Source organism: Schistocerca nitens, chromosome 2 (genome assembly GCF_023898315.1).
Source record: "Schistocerca nitens isolate TAMUIC-IGC-003100 chromosome 2, iqSchNite1.1, whole genome shotgun sequence".
Lineage (NCBI taxonomy): Eukaryota > Metazoa > Arthropoda > Insecta > Orthoptera > Acrididae > Schistocerca > Schistocerca nitens.
In genome coordinates, this window is record NC_064615.1 from 267,828,908 (window position 1) to 267,847,821 (window position 18,914).

Consider the following 18,914-nt stretch of genomic DNA (forward strand, 5'->3'; position numbering starts at 1 on the left):
AGTAAAAAACTGGGTGGTCGCAGTTAGGTGCCCGGAGGAAGCAGACATTTGGTGACAGCTTTAAGGTAGGATTCGCCCTTTGCAGTTTTCAGGTTGTACGCTGAGCAAACTTTAGCACGTTAATGGGAGAAGCTACAAAATGATTTCAAAATGGCTTTTGTTAGATAATGTTTAGAGTTAGGATTTGTATGTCCAAGTTTTAACGCAGTAAGCATTTTGTAAAATTTTTTGTAAGAGTGATTCGTGCCACAAAAACGTTGGAAATGTTAGCTTTTGTATATGACTTAAATTTTTAACAATATATATATATATATATATATATATATATATATATATATATATATATATATATATATATATATATATATATATAGAGAGAGAGAGAGAGAGAGAGAGAGATCAACATTGTGTTTAAATCTAACAACCTGAATCACAATCAACATCCTTTGCTTGTATTGAATATGAAAATGAGTAGCAAAGTGAAGTTACCCACCAAATGAAAGAACGTAAAGAAAATGAGGCCTCTATGAAATATATATGTGCGTTTCATAGTTTGAAATCGATAACTAAAGTTATCAGAGCAAAGTTATTTCAAGTAACTAATTTTATGCCATTGCACAACTGGCATTACTCAAGTCATGATATAATTTCATTAAGTAAACATCAGGGCCCCAAGTTAATTTTTCAGTACCATCTTAATGCCATTGCAAAAACGGCACTATTCTCTTAATCTTGATTGCTGAGTCAAATATATGTTTCATTACTGGCAAAATGGAGGAGTGCACGAAACAAGTTCACAGATGCAGTCAGATGCAGCTTTGTTGAATAATTATTTTGGAACAATTTTATCTTTGATACTTCCACTAATTAAAAAGGAAACAATTTTGGGTTAGATACTTTTAAAGATAATTTTGGACATGATACTTTCAGTGTAACAGGGGCATTCAGTAAGTAAAGCAATCCATTTTATTCTGGAAGAAGAGTGGTTTTATTCAGGATTCCAATACATCATATTATTCGCAAATCTTTTCGCAACAAAATAATATTTTTCAAAATAGTCTCCCCACAGGGAAGGCCGGTATGCCCACATGGCCAACTTCGGAGCCCACGCCTTGCTGCATCAATAACGTTACCATCAACCACGTATTGTTTCCCGCTGAGTGCATCCTTCATTCGGTCAAATGATTGGAATTAGGAAGGTGCGAGATCCAGGCTGTAGGATGAATGTGGAAGGACAGTCCAATGAAGTTTCTTGAGCTCCTATCTGATGTGCAGATTTACGTGATGGCCGGCTGGAGTGGCCGAGCGGTTCTAGGCGCTTCAGTCTGGAAACACACGACGGTTACGGTCGCAGGTTCGAATCCTGCCTCGGGCATGGATGTGTGTGATGTCCTTAGGTTAGTTAGGTTCAAGTAGTTCTAAGTTCGAGGGGACTGATGACCTCAGAAGTTAAGTCCCACAGTGCTCAGAGCCATTTGAACCATTTACGTGATGCCTTATGTTGTCATGGAGAAGGAGAAGTTCGTTTCCACTTCTGTGGCGGCGAACACGCTGGAGTTGCTTCTTCCATTTTCTGAGGGCAGCACAATACTCTTTAGAAGTGGTTGATTCGGGGGAGGGGACCAAACAGCGAGGTTCCTGATACAATCATATTAGGGAAGGGTGGGGAAAGAAGTCGGCCGTGCCCTTTCAAAGGAACCATCGTGGCATTTGCTTGAAGTGATTTAGGGAAATCACGGAGAACCTAAATCAGGATGACCGGACACAGGATTGAACCGTCGTCCTCCCAATGTGAGTCCAGTGTGCAAACTGCTGTGCCACCTCACTCAGTCTTCAGAGTTGGTCGTTGCACCGCGAGAGAGGACATGAAGCAGAATAATCCCTTCAGAGTCTCAGAAGACCGTCGCCTTGACTTTAACGGTTGTGGGTGAGACTTTGAACTATCGTTAGGATGAGAGGTGGTGTGGTGCTACCCCACGGATTGCCGTTTTGTTTCTGATTCGAAGTGATGAACCCATATTGCATCGCCTGTGACGATGTTCGACAAAAAATTGTGTCGCTTCGTCTGATAACGAGCATGTAATTAACACAGATGTTCCTTCGTTGCTCCTTATGGTCTTCTGTTAGACGGCGGGGAACTCAGAGGGCACGCACCTTCGAGTGCTTCAACTGGTGGATGAGTGTATCAGTACTACGAACATACGTCCAGGTGAGCAGCGAGGTTATTTATTGTGAGCCGTCGATCACCTCGAATGAGAGTGTCCGCACGTTCTAGCATTGCAGGAGTCACAGACGTGTGCTGCCGGCCGGTAAGCGGGAGATTCGATTGGTTTGCGCGGCCTTGTTGCGATAATGATAGACGCTAAATAATTTTTCATAATGCGGGGCCACAGTCATAATATATTTCTTTAAAGTCAGTACCGCCATTAGACTGTTGTTTATTTACAGTGTTACATTCACACTTTCACAATCATGATTTCGGCTTCAAAGTGCCATTATCAAGTGTTTTAATTGTTGTACATTGCCTAAGATGGCACACTGTCGTATTAAAATACAATGTGTCTAATAGTGTATTTTAATACGACAGTATGCCATCTTAGGCAATGTATAACACTTAAAACTCTTGATAATGGCACTTTGAAGCCGAAATTATGACTGTGTAAGTGTAAATGTAGCACTGTAAATATACAACAGACTAATGGCGGTACTGACTTTAAAGAAGTAAAAAAAAAGAATGATAGACGCCTCGCCCAACGAGTCATCGTGCTTTTGTTCACTGCCAGGTCTCCGCAGACATTCTCCAAGCGCCTACGAATATCGGCGGTGCTCTGTTTTTCGGCCGAAAGAAACTCAGTATCAGCTCTCTGCTTGGAACGCACCTCAATTACAGATGACTTTTTGAAGGTAACGTACAGTATCGTTACCAAGCGGAAATATTCCACGATGTCCCGAAACATATTTCACATTTTCCAATGAAACTAGCCAAGAAAAAATGTATTGCATTACTTACTGAACGTCTCTCGTAGTTTATAATTATGGAAATGTGATTTCTCTTAATATTAAACTGCAAACATCTTGATGTTCTGCAAAATTGTTCACGGTGTATAACAATTGCTGGCGGAAACGCATACGGTTGGAAGCATACAGCCGGCCGCGGTGGTCTAGCGGTTCTAGGTGCGCAGTCCGGAACCGCGCGACTGCTACGGTCGCAGGTTCGAATCCTGCCTCGGGCATGGATGTTTGTGATGATGTCCTTAGGTTAGTTAGGTTTAATTAGTTCTAAGTTCTAGGGGACTGATGACCGCAGATGTTAAGTCCCATAGTGCTCAGAGCCATTTGAACCATTTTTTTGGAAGCATACAACGCTAGAAGCAACAGCAACGCTCAGTAAACATAGGTCCTGGAGGTGTATTTTCTCGATCACCACACGCGCTCGTCTACTAGCGACAATGGAAATCGCCACTGAAGTTGCCTCATAAATAAAAGAAGCGAAACCCGCAGGGAAAAAATATGCTGCTTCTCATTTAGTTCAAATGGTTCAAATGGCTCTGAGCACTATGCGACTTAACTTCTGAGGTCATCAGTCGCCTAGAACTTAGAACTAATTAAACCTAAGTAACCTAAGGACATCACACACATCCATGCCCGAGGCAGGATTCGAACCTGCGACCGTAGCGGTTGGGCGGTTCCAGTCTGTAGCGCCTAGAACCGCACGGCCAGTCCGGCCGGCACTCATTTAGTTGCAAAGACGGAACACACAAACATGAATTTTGAAGCAGCTAAGAACGACGGAAAACGGAAAACATGACAAAAATAAATGTTTTTGGTCAAACTTAGCGCTGCCTACATATTGTTGCATCCACCAACAGAACGTTGGTATAGAACCAAAGACCGCCTGAGACACTGAACTCGTTGGAGGCGGACAGATACGTTGCACTGTGATACATTACTCGGCAAACACAACTGCGGCTCATTCTACACCTACATCTACATCTGTACTCATCAAGCCACCAGAAGGTGTGTGGCGGAGGGTACCTTGAGTACCTCTATTGGTTGTTCCTTCTATTCCAGTCTCGTATTATTCGTGGAAAGAAAGATTGTCGGTATGCCTCTGTGTGGGCTCTAATCTCTCTGATTTTATTCTCATGGTCTCTTCGCGAGATATATGTAGGAGGGAGCAATATACGGCTTGACTCCTTGGTAAAGGTATGTTCTCGAAACTTCAACAAAAGCCTGTACCGAGCTACTAAGCGTCTCTCTTGTAGAGTATTCCACTGGAGTCTATCTATCATCTCCGTAACGCTTTCGCGATTACCAAATGATCCTGTAACGAAGCGCCCTGCTCTCCGTTGGATCTTTTCTAACTCTTCTATCAACCCTATCTGGTACGGATCCCACACTGGTGAGCAGTATTCAAGTAGTGGGCGAACAAGTTTACTGTGACCTACTTCCTTTGTTTTCGGACTGCATTTCCTTAGGATTCTTCCAATGAATCTCAGCCTGGCATGCCGGCCGGAGTGGCCGAGAGGTTCTAGGCGCTACAGTCTGCAACCGCGCGACCGCTGCGGTCGCAGGTTCGAATCCTGCCTCGGGCAATGATGTGTGTGATGTCCTTCGGTTAGTTAGGTTTAAGTAGTTCTAAGTTCTAGGGGACTGATGACCTCAGCAGTTAAGTCCCATAGTGCTCAGAGCCATTTGAACCATTTTGAATCAGTCTGGCATCTGCTTTACCGACGATCAACTTTATATGATCATTCCATTTTAAATCACTCCTAATGCCTACTCCCAGATAATTTATGGAATTAACTGATTCCAGTTGCTGACCTGCTATATTGTAGCTAAATGATAAAGGATCTTTCTTTCTATGTGTTCGCAGCACGTTATACTTGTCTACATTGAGATTCAATTGCCATTCCCTGCACCATGCGTCAATTCGTTGCAGATCCTCCTGCATTTCAGTGCAATTTTCCATTGTTACAACCTCTCGATATACTACAGCATCATCCACAAAAAGCCTCAGTGAACTTCTGATGTTATCCTCAAGGTCATTTATATATATTGTGAATAGCAACGGTCTTACGACACTCTCCTGCGGCACACCTGAAATCACTCTTACTTCGAAAGACTTCTCTTCATTGAGAATGACATGCTGCGTTCTGTTATCTAGGAACTCTTCAATCCAATCACACAACTGGTGTGATGGTCCATATGCTCTTACTTTGTTCATTAAACGACTGTGGGGAACTGTATCAAACGCCTTGCGGAAGTCAATTTGTGTGGCACGTCCCCTTGTCGAGATTCGTGGGGAGTGTTCGACTGTTTCCAGCACAACATCTTCGTGCACAGGTGTAATTCGTGCAGGCCTACTCGGTCCCACAGCTTGTTAAATCTCCCAGTTTCTCGGAGGAACTGACGCACCCTTGTAAACGTTCGACCCTCGGGGTGTCTTCGGACACGGTACGCTTCTTGGTACAAGCGTGCAGCCTCCCGAACAGTGACGTCAGCACTACCGTGCATGAAAAGCATATCCTCACACTCCTCGTTACCGTAATGTTCCACGTTACCACCAACACTCGTACAACACTACTGACGATCCGCAAACAACTGACATATGCTGTATTGTTGTGCCGATTCTGTTTACAACTCCACGTTTCGAAAATGTAAATAAAGACCGCACCAGGGACCGGCATGTGATGTTTACACAGAATCAAGTCAGTGGTGACTAGTAACCACGAAGTCGCATTTATCTCGCAAACGGTTCGTTTGTGGACCTATGCTTACTGAGACTTTTTTGTCTCTAGCAACGTCTACCGTCATCTGCAAGAATTTAGGCCATTAATTATGATACAACATGTATTTATTTGGTCACGAACTGGCTTTCGGCTTCTTAGGCCATCTTCAGCTGACAACTGATACAACGACATGCGACCTACACAGATACTATTTACACAAAAGATAAAAAATGATAACATGTAGAGTGTTTACACAGAAAATATTACGTTTTTTTGCCACGCAGAAAAAATTACATGACTAAAAACGGCAACGAAGTTCTTTTTGTGGAGGTGCATTTATGAACTAATGAAAAATAATCTTGACTTTACAATTTCACTCTATTATCTGTAACTAAAAGTTAATTTAGAAAAGGGGAAAAAAGAAAATTGCGTTTGATCATTTAATACATTATGTGTGTTATATTTGCTGATTTCCAGTATTTCCAGCAGGGTCATTTTTCTACGTTTCTTCACAAAAAAAAGGTTCAAATGGCTCTGAGCACTATGGGACTTAACATCTGAGGTCATCAGTCCCCTAGAACTTAGAACTACTTAAACCTAACTAACCTAAGGACATCACACACATCCATGCCCGAGGCAGGATTCGAACCTGCGACCGTAGCGGTCGCGCGGTTCCAGACTGTAGCGCCTAAAACCGCTCGGCCACAACCGACCGGCTGTTTCTTCACGAATTGTAAAATTTTGCATTCTAAGTGATAGAAGTGGTTTTCTGTTAAAGATTTTTTTCATGCCACTACGGGTTATGTAAACTGTTCTTCCTAGCACTCATTGTGTCACTGAAACATGTTTGGGTGTTAATCAAGAAAAAATTGTGTTTGCTCAAGGCAGAACCACGTTTCCATAATAATATATTAGGAAGCAAACAAGGACAAAAAGCCATGTTGTCTTCTTTGTTTTCCGGCGTCTTTCTTCCCCAGTCACAGTTATACAAGTTACACAGCAAATACAGTCTTTTGGACATTAATGAAGTCATACTAAGACATTGGTTTTAATATGAATTTATTACAGTCGCGGAAGAGGGTATTTGACCCATATAGCAAAAAGAGAGCTTCAATGACAGGATGAATTAAGGTATTTTAATTAGTGGATATTAGGTTCCTGTTATGCAAAATTCTGTTTTTTCACATCGATCCAAATAGGTTTCAACAACTTTGTGCCATAGTCAGTGGGTTTTCTTTATTCACTCTGTGAAATGTGAAATGTAAATGACGATCTCCAAAAAATAGGCCTACAACAGTTATTGTTTGGTATTCTTAATACTTTAGCCTTATGTTATAGGGTTATAATAAACCAGGTAGAAAGTTGTAATTTCTAGGGTGTGCATATCGATGAAAACTTACATTGAAAAAAAGTAGTAGATCTGCTAAAACGTTTACGTTCCACTACTTTTGTATCAAGGATATTAACAACGTCGGGGGCATAGAAATCAACAATTTAATATTTTTTGCAATATTTTCATTCACTGATGTACTACGGGATAATATTCTATGGTAATTCTTCACTTAGGCAGAAAATATTCATTGCTTAAAAGAAACCAATTAAATTATATGTAAATAAGTTATACACAACTGCAATCAGTCACTTCTTTCAATAATAATGCTTTATTACATGAACCGGTTTTAGAACCTTTTCAGGTTCATCTTCAGATGGTTTCGGGAGGATCCGGGAAGTTACATCATTACTGGTAGTAGCATAATGCTGGGTGCTGGTTTGCGACAGTATAGGCGGCTTTTTTCGTATCTGTCTGCCTCCATTTTGATGTCCAGAACACTTTCACACAAACTATATTAGTTTACACTTTGACAGTGTCGAACTATATTAGTTTACACTTTGAAAGTGTCACTGTCAAAGTGTAAACTAATATAGTTTGTGTGAAAGTGTTCTGGACATCAAAATGGAGGCAGACAGATACGAAAAAAGCCGCCTATACTGTCGCAAACCAGCACCCAGCATTATGCTACTACCAGTAATGATGTAACTTCCCGGATCCTCCCGAAACCATTTGAAGATGAACCTGAAAAGGTTCTAAAACCGGTTCATGTAATAAAGTATTATTATTAAAAGAAGTGACTGGTTGCAGCTGTGTATAACTGATTTACATTCAATATACAGTCACGGTTCTAAAATATCCGTAATGGATAAGCATAATCAATTAAATTATATGTGGTTCAAAAATGGTTCAAATGGCTCTGAGCACTATGGGACTCAACATCTTAGGTCATAAGTCCCCTAGAACTTAGAACTACTTAAACCTAACTAACCTAAGGACATCACACACACCCATGCCCGAGGCAGGATTCGAACCTGCGACTGTAGCAGCCCCGCGGTTCCGGACTGCAGCGCCAGAACCGCACGGCCACCGCGGCCGGCTAAATTATATGTGGAGTCTACACATGTGGAAATTTCTTCCACCATTCGAATTCGAAGCGACTTATCCTCGAGTCAGACGCTACTGCACAGACATGCTTTAGCGACCTCGGCAGCGAAGACAGATTACGCTGCGACAAATAGCTCCTTAGTAAATCGAATATTCTCCTCCCTTGCTTGTCATACCTTCTTGGTTTCACGTAATAATCGATACCAAATGTTAAGCCTTTATGGGCTGATGATTCGCTCGAGGAAACTGATCGTATTTGAACCAGCATGTATGTCAGAAGTGATGTGAGCGTTGCACGCGTGTAGTTCTGTCGAAGATATTTAATTTCCTTCTCGAGCATGAGAATGGCTGGTGCTGTTAGTACGTTGTTTGCCAACAGTGACATTGCAATAGTACGGTTTACTATGAACCTCTTGTGATTGCAGCGATTAACGGTTTACGCAGGATTCTGAGGCTCAGGAGGATCTAACGCGATTTTCATTCTGTCTATAGCACACACGATAAGCGGCACCAAGCGATAAGAAAAGGTCTTATCTCAGTCCCATCGCAATATACCGGAATAGTTTATTACACTGTATGATATGTAAAGCCTCCTGTGTTGCGGTTATGAACATGTGGCTTAAATGTTATCTGTCACATTACGTCAATGAACTGTCGTATATTTTCAACTATAGTACTGCGGTAAATCATTTATACTGTAAGTGTGTTAAACCTTTAACCTGTTGATGATTGAGAGAAGGTATGAGCAACCTGTGACAAAATGATTTCCTATCTCCGTGTCAGGATTGATACGTGATTTATCTGAGCAATGAAGGCTACAGTCAAGCAGCAATCTTTTGGGATCCCCAACTCCATCTGCTACGTCACAGTCATACTAAGAGGTGTGCAGGAGAGGTATCTCCTGAGAATGATAGGAGATATATTGTCGTAACGTACTGGTTACTGCGAAATAAGTCAGATAAAGTACATTAAATGACAGACTCCACGATAAAGACAGATGTTCGAAACTGGACATTTGACAAATGGCACCGGGATTGGGACAGTGGGAATACAACACGCCAGGTACACAGTATTCTTCCAACCAACAGAGAAAGACTACCCCAGTGGAGGTACAGTTCAGTTTATAACAGAATCGGGCCCATAGTTCCACTGCAGAGACAAGGGAGGAAAGAGGCCATCAGCGTCGTGTGAAATGGTTCAAATGGCTCTAAGCACTATGGGACTTAACATCTGAGGTCATCAGTCCACTACACTTAGAACTACTGAAACCTAACTAACCTAAGAACATCACACATAGCCATGCCAGAGGCACGATTCGAAACTGCGGCCGCAGCAGTAGCGCGGTTCCGTAGTGAAGCGCCTAGAACCGCTTGGCCATAGCGGCCGGCGCGTCGTGTGAACGTGGCGGTTTAGGATCGCCTGATGTTGTTTTCGTATGCCCTCTCCAACGGCGAGCTGGAAGGAATAAGCTCCTTTAGGGCGGAAAGCTCTTAATTAGAAGCACCGATATCTCTGTGTTACTAAATATTGTACCAAACAACATACCTAGAAATGAACTAGATAAGTTCATGATAGACATTAATAATAGAGACGGAATTGCGGGTCTGGCAGGTCTTAAGAGGAGAGAAGGGGTGAATCGCATTGAACACGTCAATGAAGGGTGTGAGATTTGACCACATCTCAGCAGTGCCAATGGTGAGTGAGTTTCTGTCGCGATGTACAAGTGAGAATGACCACGAATAAATGCTTCAGTGTAAATTAACAAGTGACGTAGGAACGCTGAAGTGCGTCAACTGTATGTACTATGTGCACAATACTGTCGGATGCACTGTGATTTGTTTATTGTGTATTGTGCGTATTAAACCGGAGACCTAGAAACGACGGAGAGGCTTCGACCCGCCGCAGCCCTCAGTGCTTCACAAGCCCACAACAGGCTACAGCAATCCACCCACCCCACCGCCGCCCCACACCGAACCCAGGTTTACTGCGCGGTTCGGCGCCCAGTGGGACCCCCCTCCCCCTGGAAACGTCTCATACCAGACGAGTGTACCCCAAATGTTTGTGTGGTAGAGTAATTATGGTGTACGCGTACGTGGAAACAGTGTTTTCGCAGCAATCGCCGACATAATGTAACTGGGACGGAATTAGGGGAACCAGGCCGCATTCGGCGAGGTAGGTGGAAAACCGCCTTAAAAACCGTCCACAGACTGGTCGGCATGCCGGACCTCGACACTAATCCGCCGGGCGGATTCGGGCCGGTGATTGCAACGCCTTCCAGCTCGGGAAGCAGTGCGTTAGACGGCGTGGCTAGTCGGGCGGGCCTATCGGATGTAACTGTCATTTAGTTTAATATGAATACATTACTAACTAGTAACGTAATGGGTCGCTTATCTGCAGCGAAGTGTGATGTTTCGATGTTATACCGAATCGCACCATAAACTAACAGTGAATTATAATTACAGCGCTAAATGTCACTTAGGTGAGTAGTCTCAAGTAGTTAATACACCTAAGCGCCAAAGAAACTGGCATAGGCAAGCATATTCAAACACAGAGATATGTAAACAGGCCGAATACGGCACTGCGGTAGGCAATGCCAATATAAGACAAGTGTTCAAAATGGTTCAAATGGCTCTGAGCACTATGGGACTCAACTGCTGAGGTCATAAGTCCCCTAGAACTTAGAACTACTTAAACCTAACTAACATAAGGATATCACACACATCCATGCCCGAGGCAGGATTCGAACCTGCGACCGTAGCGGTCGCGCGGTTCCACACTGCAGCGCCTAGAACCGTTCGGCCACTCCGACCGGCTAAGACAAGTGTCCGGAGCAGTTGTTAGAAGTTGTTAGATCGGTTACTGCTGCTACATTGGCAGGTTTGAACGTGGTATTATTGTCGACGCACGAGCGATGGGACACAGCATCTCCGGGGTAGCGACGAAGAGGGGATTCTCCCGTACGACCATTTCACGAGTGATCCTGCATATCAGAAATGCGATAAAACGTCAAATCTCCGACATCGCTGTGACCGGAAAAAGATCTTGCAAGAACGGGATCAACGACGACTGAAGAGAATCGTTCAACGTGACAGAAGAACAACCCTTCCACAAATTAATGCAGATTTTAAAGTTGGGCCAAAAACAAGTGACAGCGTGCGAACCACGCAGTGAAACATCATCGTAATGGGCTTTCGGAGCTGAAGGCCTATTCGTGTACCATTGATGACTGCACGATACAAAGCTTTACGCCTCGCCTGGACCCGTCAACACCGACATTTGACTGTTGATGCATGGAAACATGTTACCTGGTCGGACGAGTCTCGTTTCAGATTGTATTGAGAGGATGGACGTGTGCTGTTGGATATGGGACCCCTGATACGTCTAGATACGACTCTGACAGGCGACGCGTATGTAAGCATACTGTATGATCACCTGGATCCATTCATGCCACGTCGTGTTGCGGCACTTCTGCGTGCTCGCGGGGCCCTACACGATATTAAGCAAGCCTACCAGCTTCTTTGGCTCTTCGGTGTATATGAAAACCGCAAGGAGCTGTGCTGGCTGGACATCTACCAAGCCACACACTTACCAGAGATACTAGAATACACATGGTCTGTTTGGAGATAATATTTGTGGGAAATACTAATATGATTACACAAGATTTTTCAGCCCGGTGTAGGTGTAAACCGAAGACATACTGAGGTAGCTACAATTCGAAGTACATCAAAAGAATTGGACATAGCTGCAAAAGTAATACGTTTATTTTCATTTTTTATTTGGTTAGTGTCATGTCAAATTCTTCCTAAATAAATTGGATATTTATGTAATTATTGTTAAGTTGTATTTTATAAACTGCCATGTCCAGTATTACATTATTATTGATAAGAGCTTAGAAAACTAGAATTGTGTAGGTCATATTAAATATACCGTACGTAGCTAACATACGAAGTGCTTTAGACGGACAACAATGCAAGTTTTCGAAGAAGAATGAAGAAATGTTAAATATAGTCAAGCTTCGTAACAGGGTGTTTCTGTGTTCATATTACAGAATCTCAAGAATGATAGAGAAGGGGAAATGTGTCAATTTGAGGTGAGGAACCGTTGCCTGGAGGCAATTTAGCTCAAAGATATAAGCGAAAACGAAGAAAAATAAATTCAGTTTTACTATTGATGATCTGGCAATGATAAAAATAGGTGGAACCGCATTTTTGTACTAACAACTAGTTCGAGGTGACACATTCACAACAGTTGTTCAATGTGGTGGCCCCCACCCTGCATGCAGGCATGATAACGTCGCACAAAATTCTCCAGTATGTGTCGAAAAACTCCGATACCGCTCGAACAGTGGAGTGGCTGTAGAAAGTAGTGCCAAGCAAACCATTTGAGTGTGTGAAAGATATGCACAGAGCGTCACTAACGAGTTTACTAAATTGTTTCCTGATTAGACTGATAGTGCGTATTTGTGTGTTTCTGACTCGAGCATAAATAAAGTGCTCTTAAGGTGTAACATCAGTTGCGCGTGCGTTCGCACAGTCAACAGTCCCATTAATACAAAAATTAGCATAACTATCACACGAAAAGTACGCCTCATGTGTGGATAGTTACGTTAGTTGAGAATAGTGAAACCCTTTACTGTGACAAACCACACGTTATTGACAAAATAATTGTTTCCTTATTTACTTCTGTAAAAATTTTTCTACTACGAGAGTGTAACGGTAGAGAGACACCTTGAAAGTGGTTCATTGAACCCTCTGCCAGGCACTTTATTGTGAATAGCACTGTAATCACGTAGATGTATATGGTTCAAATGGCTCTGAGCACTATGGGACTTAACAGCTGAGGTCATCAGTCCCCTAGAACTTAGAACTACTTAAACCTAACTAACCTAAGGACATCACACACATCCATGCCCGTGACAGGATTCGAACCTGCGACCGTCGCAGGCGCGTGGTTCCGGACTGAAGCGCCTAGAACCACTCGGCCACCACGGCCGGCAGATGTAGATCAATACTGTAGTATAGTAGAATAAGATTAAAGGAATATGCGAATGCAGAAGCCTAAATTCCCTGATATTCGAGTATTTAATGATCGTAGAGTAAAGAAAAATTAAGGCAGGATTTGTCGACCTTGGAAAAAGCATTCGACAATGTAAAATGGTGCAAGATGTTCGAAATTCTGAGAAAAATAGGGGTAAGCAATAAGAAAACAGGGGAAATATACAACATGTAAAACAACCAAGAGAGAATAATAAGAGTGGAAGAGCTAATACGAAGTGCTCTGATTAAATAGGCTGTAAGACAGGGATGTAGTCTTTCGCCCCTACTGTTCAATCTGTATATCGAAGAAGCAATGATGCAAATGAAAGAAAGGTTCAGCAGTGGGATTAATATTCATGGTGAAAGTGTATCAATGACATGACTCGCTGATAAAAATAAAATATCGTGTGACTAGGGCCTCCCGTCGGGTAGACCGTTTGACGCCACTTCGGCGACTTGCGCGTCGATGGGGATGAAATGATGATGATTAGAGCAACACAACACCCGGTCCTTAAGCGGAGAAATTCTCCGACCCAGCCGAGAATCGAATCCGGGCCCTTTTTTTTTTAAAAAAAAAAATCTTATTTTGTTCGCTTTCGTTCGTTGCATCTGCTCAGGGCGGATGTCTTAAGACACACATTTTATTTCGTTGTTGATCGGTGAACACAGTTGTTTTTTTTAATTTTTTTTTATTACAGAGGGCAGCTAACCCTCTGACCGAACACGCTGAGCTACCGTGCCGGCAACCCTTAGGACTGACGTTCTGTCGCGCTAACCACTCAGCTACTGGGGCGGACGATTCGCTGATGACATTGCTATGCTGAGTGAAAGTGGAGAAGAATGAAATGATGTGCTGAATGGAATGATCAGTGTAATGAGTACAGAATATCGATTGAGAGTAAATCGAAGAAAGACGAAAGTAATGAGAAATAGCAAAAACGAGAACAGCGAGAAACTTAACATTAGGATTAATGGTCATGAAGTAGATGAAGTTAAGGAATTCAACTACCTAGACAGCAAAATAACCCATGACGGACGGAGCAAAGAGGACATCAAAAGCAGACTAGCACTGGTGAAAAGCGCGTTCCTAGCCAAGAGAAGTCTACTAGCATCGGACATAGATCTTAGTTCAAGGAAGAAATTTCTGTGAATGTACGTCTGGAGTACAGCTTTGTTTGCTAGTGAAACATGGACTGTGGGGAAACAAGAAAAAAAGAGACTCGAAGTATCTGAGATACGGAGCTACAGAAGAATGTTGAGAATTTGGTGACTGATAAGGTAAGGATTGAGGAGGTCTCAGCAGAATTGGTGAGGAAAGCAATACACAGGAAACACCGACAAGAAAAAGGGACGGGATGGTAGGACATCAGTTAAGACATCAAACCAGTCAGAAGACTGATGACTCAAAAAAAGAAAAAGACCACTGAGCCATGTTTCTGTCGCTAACGTTTCCTTTGCTAGTGCTGGAGAAATATTCAGAAGCTATAAACATTTCGTTAGTTGATTTTCGAACTCAAACAGCAGTTCGGCTCACTGTTGCTGTTCTTATTTGAGTTTGTAAACTTGTCTGACGAACTATTTAGACAGGGATTGGACAAAATTATGTAAGCACCGCTAGAAATACATGCTCGAACATAAATGCAGATGCTAGCCAAGTTTATCGTTGCACTATTGTAAATGACCGCGAACAGCATCTACGCAGCGTCCTCAATACGTTGCAAGTGTTTCATTCATGGTCATAACAGTGTTCCGTGTAGTTGTGAGCGCATTACGTCGGAGATAAGTGCATTCTACCGATCCAAATTGTTGGCGCTTATATGGTGGGTGCTTCCGAAACCAATGGAGCTGAAGTGTTTTGTGTGTCAAAAGGCAACGTATCGAAGATGTATACCCCATACAGGGAAAGCGGAATAACATTATACGGTAGGTCACAACGTAAACGAAAATGTGTGTTGATTGACTGTGACAAACGGTTGTTGAAGAAGAGTGTGACGAAAAATAAGGGCACGAGAATTGAAAACCTTATTGCAGAGCTGAATGTCGCACTCGCGATCCCTGTCAGCACGAAATTGCACGCCGAGCTGGAATTCGAAAACCACTCACCAGTTATGCAAACACCCGTAACAGGAAAACGTGGTGCCGAAACCATAAAAACTGCACTGTGGAACAACAGGAGAAAGTCACTTGGTCGAATGCGTCCTTTTTTACACTGATTCCAACTTCTGGTCGAGGGTGCGTCTGAGGAGTGCAGTATACCGGGGGGTTCTGTGATGATTTTGGCAGCCGTATCGTGGTATTCGACGCATCGCATGGTTGCTTTTCAAAGTCATATTATTGCTGCTAAGGATTATGTGTCTGAGGATACCACGTACCGCCGGCCGGTGTGGCCGTGGGGTTCTAGGCGCTTCAGTCTGGAACCGCGTGACCGCTACGGTCGCAGGTTCGAATCCTGACTAGGGCATGGATGTGTGTGATGTCCTTAGGTTAGTTAGGTTTAGGTAGTTCTAAGTCTAGGGGGCTGATGACCTCAGATGTTAAGTCCCATAGTGCTCAGAGCCATTTGAACCATTTGAACTTGTTGTCTTATTTAGTCGTTGCCGACCGCAGCGCCATATTCTGCCTGTTTGCATTTCTCTGTATTTGAATACGCATGCCTAAACCAGTTTCTTTGGCGCTCGAGTATAAATGCATGCTATATTTTACAAAAATAATGTGCCAGAAAGAGGTGACTATAAAATTGAGGTCATATTGTATGTCCCTCTTGGAAATTCCCCCATGTCGTAGAAGCTGTCAAAAGTCATCGCCGATTTTGTTTCAGGATGCAAGCAAGGCCTGCCTGCTTCCAGAAGTGCACGGAGACTGTAGAGAGCCACACGCGTTCTCCACGAGACAGCCTGCCCACAAATGGCAGCGCTGAGTCAGCAGGCTGCCGCAGCGGCCCAGTGCGCGAGCTATAGTGCACGTCATTTTTTCATTGGCTGCTTCAGAAGGATTTAAAGCCTTACATGACCGACTGGACTCCCTTCAACTGTCTCTGCAACTGCCAGTACGTCTCCCACTACCACTGCCAGCATGTCGCAAGAACTCTACGTAAGCAGCCAACGATGAGACTGCAGCTGACAAAAGCTCTCAGATCTCCAACGGCATTTTTAGATTGCTAACACTATCGGATATACTTGTGTCCGTGCAAATAGTGCACGGGAATCACGATTGTTCGTATCCCTGCGAGCTAACTCTAATCCCATTAACTGTACCTTCACAGTCTTTTCGCGAGATGTACGAGGCCTGTTCAGAAAGTAAGCTCCGATTGATTGCCAAATTGAAACCACGGTGAACATCAGAAATGTTTTACTTGTAACAATTAGCTACACCTTTCAGCTACTTCTCTACGTAGTCGCCGTTCTGACTTAGACTTTTGTCATAGCGTTGTACCAACTTTTCAATAGCCTCATCATAGAAGGCAGCCGCCAGTGCTTTCCGCCAATTCTGCACGCTGGCCTACACCTCGTTGTCTGTGTCAAAATGTTGTCTTCAAAGACAGCGGTTCATGTGACCAGAGATGAAACTCAGGGGGAGACAATTGCGGACTGTATTGTGGGTAATCTCACATTTCCATTTGAAAACGATGCAGGAGCATCTTCATTGCCGCTGCAGAATGCGGCTGAGAATTGTCTTGAAGAAGAAACAGCACGACAGTTATGTAATGTTAGCTGCATAGCTTCAGGCGAAATTTCTCACCAGGCCCTCGTACTTGGCGGCAGACACTATTTTCTAGACATCTTTACGCACTCACTGCGAGCTCAGAAATGAGAAGAGCGACGTGATGCTAACTGGGGTTATACTAGAGACACTACCCAACACATCTGTGCAAAGCTTTATCGGATTTTCATAGTCGTTTCCATTTCGCGACCGATCGGAGCTTACTTTCTGAACGCCCCTCGTACATGGGAGGGAGCAATGTATCGGTTGACTCTTCTAGAAAAGTACGCTCTCGGAATTATACATTGCTTGACAATTGCTAAGGAACAACCAACACTTGCTGTGGTACAAGTGACAGTTGCTGCAGGACAGCCAATCAACGACAGTAGAAGGAAATACAGAGGGCGGGAAGTGTTAACTGCAGCCAACCCTGTGCACCATCGCTCTGTATGTTTTCAACAGTTCAGGCAGTACAGATGAAGGTTGTTATGGAACTGATTAGTGCAACATTCCGTAGGGTACGGCAATATGTCTTCAGGACATCATTTGAGACCGAGCGAGGTGGCGCAGTGGTTAGCACACTGGACTCGCATTCGGGAGGACGACGGTTCAATCCCACGTCTGGCCATCCTGATTTAGGTTTTCCGTGATTTCCCTAAACTGCTCCAGGCAGATCTCGGGATGGTTCCTTTGAAAGGGCACGGCCGACTTCCTTCCCATTCCTTCCCTAATCCGATGAGACCGATGACTTCGCAGTTTGGTCTCTTCCCTCAATCAACCCAACCCTACATCATTTGAGTGCTTACGATCGCGAAAAACAGTTGGGCCGCTCGAATGCGGTCAAAGTGTCACTAGTGTGACCACAGTAATGGGAGTGTCCAAAACTGTCATCTCGCGACTGAGAAAGGCGCTGAAGGTGGGAATGCTATTCGAAAGCATGCCGCTCATCGTAGACGGACCACCGTTCTGCAAGAGGATCGATATGTAGCCCCCAGTGGCGAAAAGGAAAAGACACCTCACCCTTAGACAGACCGCTGCAGATCTTGCAACCGCTACCGATACACGCATCTCTGCCAGAACAATTTCTCGTCGTTTAAATAAGGCTGACTTGTATTCTCAGAAGCCTCAGAATGCATCCCACTTCAGCCACCCTATCGTCGAGAAAAAGTTCGTTGGTGTAGGGAGCATGTTGGTTGGGGTCAACTATAGTGGTCCAGAGCGATGTTCTCCGAAGGAACCCCGCTCCACTGTGACAACTAATTCTGGCCACCAGTTACTGTGGAGAGAGAGTGAGGAACACGTTGCACGCCACAAAATGTTTACGAACGTCATCTGTGTGGCCTAGGCGTTATGATGTGGGCAGGCTTTATGCACAATGACCAAACACCGCTACATATCTTTGTGCGATGTGCCATTACAGGACAGCGGTAATACAGGGAGATTCTTCCGGATCATGTCTCACTCTTTAAGAGTAGGTAGGCCCTGCTTTTCTACTTATGGACGTCAATGTCTGTTCAAACAGGACTACTGATGTGTCAGACAGACTGGAAAACGGCGATATTGAAAGTATGGAAGGCCTGAATACTCTCCAGACGCATGCCTGGGATGTTTTTCGGTGAACACTGTTGTGTCTAGACCATACAGCCTAGACACAATGCTGTAGCCGATAGGGCACGCAAGGCTAACGCAGACGGGCGTGAAGTCTGGAACATGAGAACTTATAAATGAATAAGAAGAAAAGTACGTAGATGCTTGTTACTTAACTTTTAATTAGTCCTTGGAATACATCTCTCTTGAATATTAGTAAGCTATAGGCACTGATACAAATGGCGCCTTGCTAGGTGGTCGCCATTTAACTTAGCAGAGGGCTATTCTACTGTCTATCTCTCGGCAAATGAGAGCAAGGCTTAGCACGTCCAATCGCTAGCTATGTTGTCCGTACAACTGGGGACGAGGTCTCCTCAGTCTCTCGAGACCTGCCTTGTGGTGGCGCTAGGTTTGCGATCCCAC

At 43.7% G+C, this 18,914-nt stretch overlaps 1 protein-coding gene across 1 annotated transcript in view; it reads right to left on the reverse strand.

Annotated features, from left to right (window-relative positions):
* The window catches only part of LOC126234352 (carcinine transporter-like), a 166,229-nt gene that overhangs the window by 68,152 nt on the left and 79,163 nt on the right, over positions 1-18,914 (reverse strand). The gene's annotated exons all lie outside the window — the stretch shown is intronic.